Source organism: Cupressus sempervirens, chromosome 2 (assembly GCF_028749045.1).
Source record: "Cupressus sempervirens isolate cs-2001-9-10 chromosome 2, ASM2874904v1, whole genome shotgun sequence".
Taxonomy (NCBI): Eukaryota; Viridiplantae; Streptophyta; class Pinopsida; order Cupressales; family Cupressaceae; genus Cupressus; species Cupressus sempervirens.
The window spans coordinates 707,226,343-707,232,754 of record NC_143119.1 but is presented as its reverse complement, the minus strand read 5'-3'; positions in this window follow the sequence as shown (position 1 = coordinate 707,232,754).

Genomic DNA, 6,412 nt, shown 5'->3' with positions numbered 1-6,412 from the left:
GCAGATTTGTGGTTTTTTTGGGTGTGTTTTTTGTAAGAGTTTGGTGTTTTCGGTTGAGTATTTCATATCAGTATGGGTTGCTGTTGTATTTTAGACTTTTAGATGTTAAATAGAGCTGAATATATGTATTTGGTCATGATTATACTTCTGTGATAGATTATTAGTGTTTTTGTGGTGTTTTCGAGCTATTCTATGTTATTTTCGGGAGCCCGATGAGCATTGTTTTTATACTTTGTTTGGGAGCTGTTGTGTAAATGTTATATAGATCTGAAAATGTCATTTTGTAGGCTGTTATTCTGCTGAAATTTCTATAAAAATTTCCACTTTTATATTTACTAATAATATGTGAAGCTGTGAAGTTTTTGGCACTATTTCCAGCATACTCGATTTGGGGTTTATTGAGAAATTGGTGGATCTTTGAAAGATTGGTTGTTTGATCTTAAAGATCTGATTAGAGGCTTTAAATATCATACAAAATCAGTAAAGGGACATTTCAGTGGTATCAAATCTATGATCTTGCCAGCCTGAGGGTTTGTAGAAGTTTGCATGTGAGTTTTGACAACTACCCAAATCTTGCATGTCAAAATTTATGGTTGCATGCTACTTCTAATCATTTGCATGTTAGTTTTTGGTGAATTTGGTGGTTGCATGTTGCTTCTAATCAGTTGCATGTCAAAATATATGGTTGCATGCTACTTCTAATCATTTTCATGTTAGTTCTTGGTGAATTTGGTGGTTGCATGTTGCTTCTAATTAGCTACATGTCAAAATCTATGGTTGCATGCTACTTCTAATCAATTGCATGTTAGTTCTTGGTGTTTCAAGAAGTTATAACCTATTGGGGTCACACTCTACTTTATCTAGAATGGATAGGTATAGTACAGAGTCTCAGAGGACACGATCTTAGACAATTGATATCCAGAGTCAGAACAGTAGAAAGGATGGTTATTTAGACATTCGAGATAAACTTAGGAAAATAAGCCATGACATGTCTAAACAGTTGGTTGAGCACCACCGTATAATGAATGACATGTTGTTCGACCCAGCTAAGGTGGATAAGTTGACTAGATTTCTATTTGGCAGATTTTCTCACAGGGCAGATGACACAATTACCAAGAACTTGCATGAGGAGTTTGAGAAACTAGCTTATAGCCAGGCAGAGGTCTTAGATTCTACTCTGCCACAGGAGGTAGTGAGAAAGGATATTACGAAGATTGATAGTAATGGTCAACTTGATACTCAAATTGAGACAATTGTATATAGGTCATTAAAGGGTGATATCACAGGGATTCAGGATGGTATAGTTACAACAGGTAGTGACTACAGCGTAGTGGGTTCAGATGATGATTATGAGGATGTTGTTGTGCATGATGGTGAGATACCTGGTAGAGATGAGCAGACATTGAGCATTCATGACTTTGCTGAGAAAGAGTACTAGGCACAGTTAGATGCTTCGTCACATGAGGTTGAGGCTGGTAGTACTTCACATGATTCGTCCAGCCAGCTGAAAGTGAACAAAGACAGTATTGTGACTTTATTATCTCATCATGACAGGTATGTGGAGTTAGTTGGTATTGGTCATATTACTCAAGTGAGGATTTTGCTTGAGTTACCAGCTGATTCTAGTTTACAGATATGGACTCAAGATTGTTATATTGGTATTTGGGATTCAGTTGATTGGAGATCTTTAACACTTTTTGGTAGCAGTGTTTGTTTGTGTGCTATCATGGATTTGATTAGCAGATTGCACGGTGTTGTCTTTTCTTGTGCTAGCAGCTTGTTCGATGTTGGTATTAGTTTTTATACATCGGTGTTGGGATTTGTTCATATATCCAGTCGACCATACTTGCTGGAATGTGTTGATGATCTTTCATATTTGGCAGTGTGTACAGATGAGTCCTAGGATCATATTGGCATTAATGACATCCAAGAGGATGCAGTGGGCAGTTTTGAAGACTTAGTTTCCTTGGGTATAGAGGAGTTGGATAGCAGTGCTACAATTTTTGATACTCTGTATGTTGATATGAGCTTTAGGGTTGATTCACAGGATATGGATGGTAATACTCTAGAGACTAGTAACTTTGAGGATACTCCTTTAGACAGTGCATCAGAGGAGGTTTGTAGGAGACATTCAAGCTAGTGCCATCATGTGTCTAATCAGTTGAGAGTTAGTGATCGAGACATTGCTATCACTTGCCAGCATTTCGATGCTGCTTGTCAGTTGTTAGCAGTTTATGGATGGGGTTCTCCTACTAGTGATGAGCAAGAAGGCAATTATCTTTCCTTGACAGAGATCCACTCTTTATGGGAGGCTATTCGGATTCTGAGACAAAATTATATTTAGTTGGTAGCCGACAGAGATTATCTTACAGAGTGGGGGAGTACAGCATATGATGCATTATTGGCCAAGGAAGATGAGGTGAGTGAGCTTACTCAGCAACTCAAGGTGACTTCTGAGATTCTTGAGAGTACATAGTTGGCTTTCAAGGAGTCATAGTTTCATTTGGCCAAGGTGACCATGGAGTTAGAGCAACTACAGTCTTTACCAAATTCTGTACAGTCACAAGCTGTGGTGTCTAGTGATCTAAGGATGTCCATGGTCGAGATTGTCAAAGACAGTGGAGATGGGGATGCATCCATCCTTGATACTAATATTGGCATATCGGGTTCATCCCCACTAAAGTTAGGTTCAATTGAGTTGGGTGCTACAACAGATTGTTGTGGTATGCCTGACATGGTGGTGACCTCTAGTACTAATGGCACAAAGACTAGAGATGATGTATCAAAGACCATGTGTGATGTTGGTGAGCCGAAAGTTCGCATGGTTCCTGCTAGTAATACTACTCCCTTGGTGATGTCTTCAGAGGTAGTAGTCAGTTCCAACTTGGTTAGTGATCAATTGCAGTTAGTTACATCTGGATTGCAGTCTAAGCCATTGACTGAGATTGGTGCATTCTATCGACATTACATTGTGACGTATGCTCATCAATTCACCTTTGATGACCATGTTGATGAGATGATGATATAGAGATGTACTTTGGTTCCTAGTGCTTATCATCAGTTATGGGATAGTTTGATGCCTTGGGATGAGAGTTGTGATGGGCACGACATGGTGATAGGTCCTGCAATTGACAGCTTGATAATACATGACTTAGAGCAAGAGTTTTGGAGTGATGTTTCAGCAGGTGTTGTTATTGATTCTACTCCTTTGGCTATGACATCTCCTAACTTAGCTGGTGATCAGTCACAGTGGGTTGTATCACTTGTTCATGGTGAGCTGTTGACTGAGGTTGGTTTTTTTTATCAACATTATATTGTAGGGTATGTACATCAGTTAGCATTTGATCCTTGTGCTAAGGAGTTGATGGCAGACAAACTTGGTTTGGGTTTCATTTCTTGCTATTTATCTTGTGATGGCTTTTCACCATCAAGGGTGCATGGGAGTTATGGTTATGAGACAGTGGTCAGTGATCTATAGAGTTGTGTTGACTACAGGAGTTGTACAGTGTGTGGATTCTCCATACTTGGTACAGTTTCATTCAGGAGCATTCACCATTGTTGTAGAGTTGGATTGTACATTTCGTATAGGCCAATGGGATGCGTTGATGGTATTTACTATGTTGGCAATTTGATTTGTCCACTTTACTTGAGTTTTTATGTTCTAAGAGTTTGTGTCTCGTGGGTTTCTAACTGTGGAAGTTGTGACTTTGGAGTTTGGTTGAGCAGTAATTGTCAGTTTGATTATGGATTCCTCTTAGTTATATTACAGAGGATATTGCAGGAGCCTGTGTTAATTGACAATAGTATAGTTCATGACTACATTTGGGATCCAGGTGGATTGATTGGTCTATTGTTTAGCCATTTCTTGAGGACAAGCAATATTTTGAAGGGGAGGACTTGTCATGTCCCCTTTTCAAATAATTAAAAATAATAATTTTTGCCAAGGTAGGCAGGCCCAAGAAGGTGAAGTTTCGAAAAAAGGGGGGGTTAATCTTTGGAAACTGTTGGACTAATAAATGAAAATTATTATTAAAATATGTTTTATTAACCCCTCTTGGACGTGAGTTAGGGTTATGCCCTCTTTTAAGGGGTTTGGAGGCATTTTGGGCTGATTCTAGAACTTGATTTTTGCTCATTTCTTTGTTATTCTTCGGAGGCTTCCAAACCTATGGAGAAGGAGACCCAAAAATGGGAGTTTGCAGGTTTCTAGGAAGGCTAAGGATGGTAGTTTGAAGCCATTCCATGTGCATGCTCATGCAGAGTTTTCCTTTGTGCTGAACAGTGCAGATTTGTGGTTTTTTCGGGTGTGTTTTTTGTAAGAGTTTGGTGTTTCCGGTTGAGTATTTCATATCAGTATGGGTTGCTGCTTTATTTCAGACTTTTAAATGTTAAATAGAGCTTAATTTATGTATTTGTTCATGATTATACTTCTGTGATATATTATTAGTGTTTTTGTGGTGTTTCCGAGCTATTCTATGTTGTTTTCAGGAGCCCAATAAGCATTGTTTTTATCCTCCATTTGGGAGATGTTGTGTAAATGTTATAAAAATCTGAAAATGTAATTTTTTAGGCTGTTATGCTGCTGAAATTTCTATAAAAAATTCCACTTTCAGATTTACTAATAATATGTGAAGCTGTGAAGTTTTTGGCACTATTTTCGGCATATTCGATTTGGGGTTTATTGAGAAATTGGTGGATCTTTGAAAGATTGGTTGTTTGATCTTAAAGATCTGATTAGAGGCTTGAAATATCATACAAATTCAATAAAGGGAAATTTCAAAGGATATATATGCGATATTTGTATGATGCGAACAAGTGCAAAGATAGTATTGTATGTATATCTATTCTTGTGAAGAAACTTAATCGTATATTACATGTTAGGGTAGTGAACTCTTCTTACATTCATTTTTATTGCTCTATAAACTCCTAATAGGGTTGAAGAAACTCCTGATAGGGTTAAGGCTTTTAATAGGGCCTAGTTCTCTAACAAGGACTTGAGACACTATATATATTTCATAGAATCCTAATAGGGTCAATATCCTTAACATTGATTATTTTTGTTTAGTGGATCATCTTGTGGGTATCATCCCCACCGGGGTATTCCCTTGGCCAAGGTTTCCCTAGCTAAAAATAATGGTATTATGAGTTCTCTCTATGTATGGTTATATTTATTATTCAGTATTGTTGGTTTACTTTCATATGCAAGTTATAAAGTAATTAACAATATCCAGTTATCCAATTGTGGGAAAAAGTTTGTAGAATAGTGATTCATTCCCCCCCCGTAGTATTATCTATTTCTAATAGACCAGCTAGAAGCCTCATCACAAAGCTACTAGAGAAACCTAATGACAAGGAGAAACAAAGGTTTGGGACAATTGAGGAGATAAAGAAAAATATAATTAAGTAAGAAGTAGAAGCTTCTAAGGAAATGAAGTCAAAGAATAAGAAAGGGACAAAGAAGGTTGTAAATAAAATAGATGAAGAAATAGCTCAAGAAAGTGGAGACAGTCCACAATCTAGCATAGAAGAAAGTTCCTCAGTAGAACTAGAGTCAGAAGAGGAAGAGGAAACAAGGTGCAAGAAGAAACTAAAAACCACCAAGCCTCCAACATTGGAGAGTTACAAAAGAAAAGGGACCATAGGAAAAGAAGAAACTTCCTTAGAGCTTAGCTTTTTGACAAGGTGAGTCACCCTATATCCTCTTAGGGTGGAGGATTAGGCCCAAATAGCCAACCACCAAATTAATTCGAGTAGAGAGAGTCTATCTCAAGACCTATATGGTGAAACTTATATAAGTTGTATTTTCCTTTCATTTTAGTTTTTTTGATATTATTATTTTTAGTGCCTAATTTTTATGTAAGTGGCATATTTTAGGGTAAGCATTGATATATAAGCTGGGACATGTATAATTTCAGCTATAAAAATCTCAATGGATTCATCTTGATTATGAAATTATCTACTTTATATCCTAGTTTAAATATGTAAGTATGGAATTGTTTCAAGTCAACTTTTTCAGTACAAAAACAATCATTGAACTTGTAAGATTAAATTTGTAGTTAGGGTCCAGGCTTACTCCCTCCAACTAGATTTTTTTGTCAGCTTCAACATGAAATTCATTATATTATGTGTTAAGGCATTATTAACAATAAACTCTAGAATTGACTTTAATTATTAGAGTGTTTGTCTAGGAGCACTCTTATTCACAATGCATCATCACATAAAAAGTATAACAACAAGAAGATTACATCATTAACTTAAATCAACAATTTCCAAGGCTTATCATTGCATGTTCACTTGTTTTCTTCAATCATTTTCACTAAACTGTTGAATTGTGAACAAAAGTTTAACAAAACAAGAACAAACCTAGCTTTGCAAGCACTCACCATCCTTTCATTTCATAGTTTCTAGACAT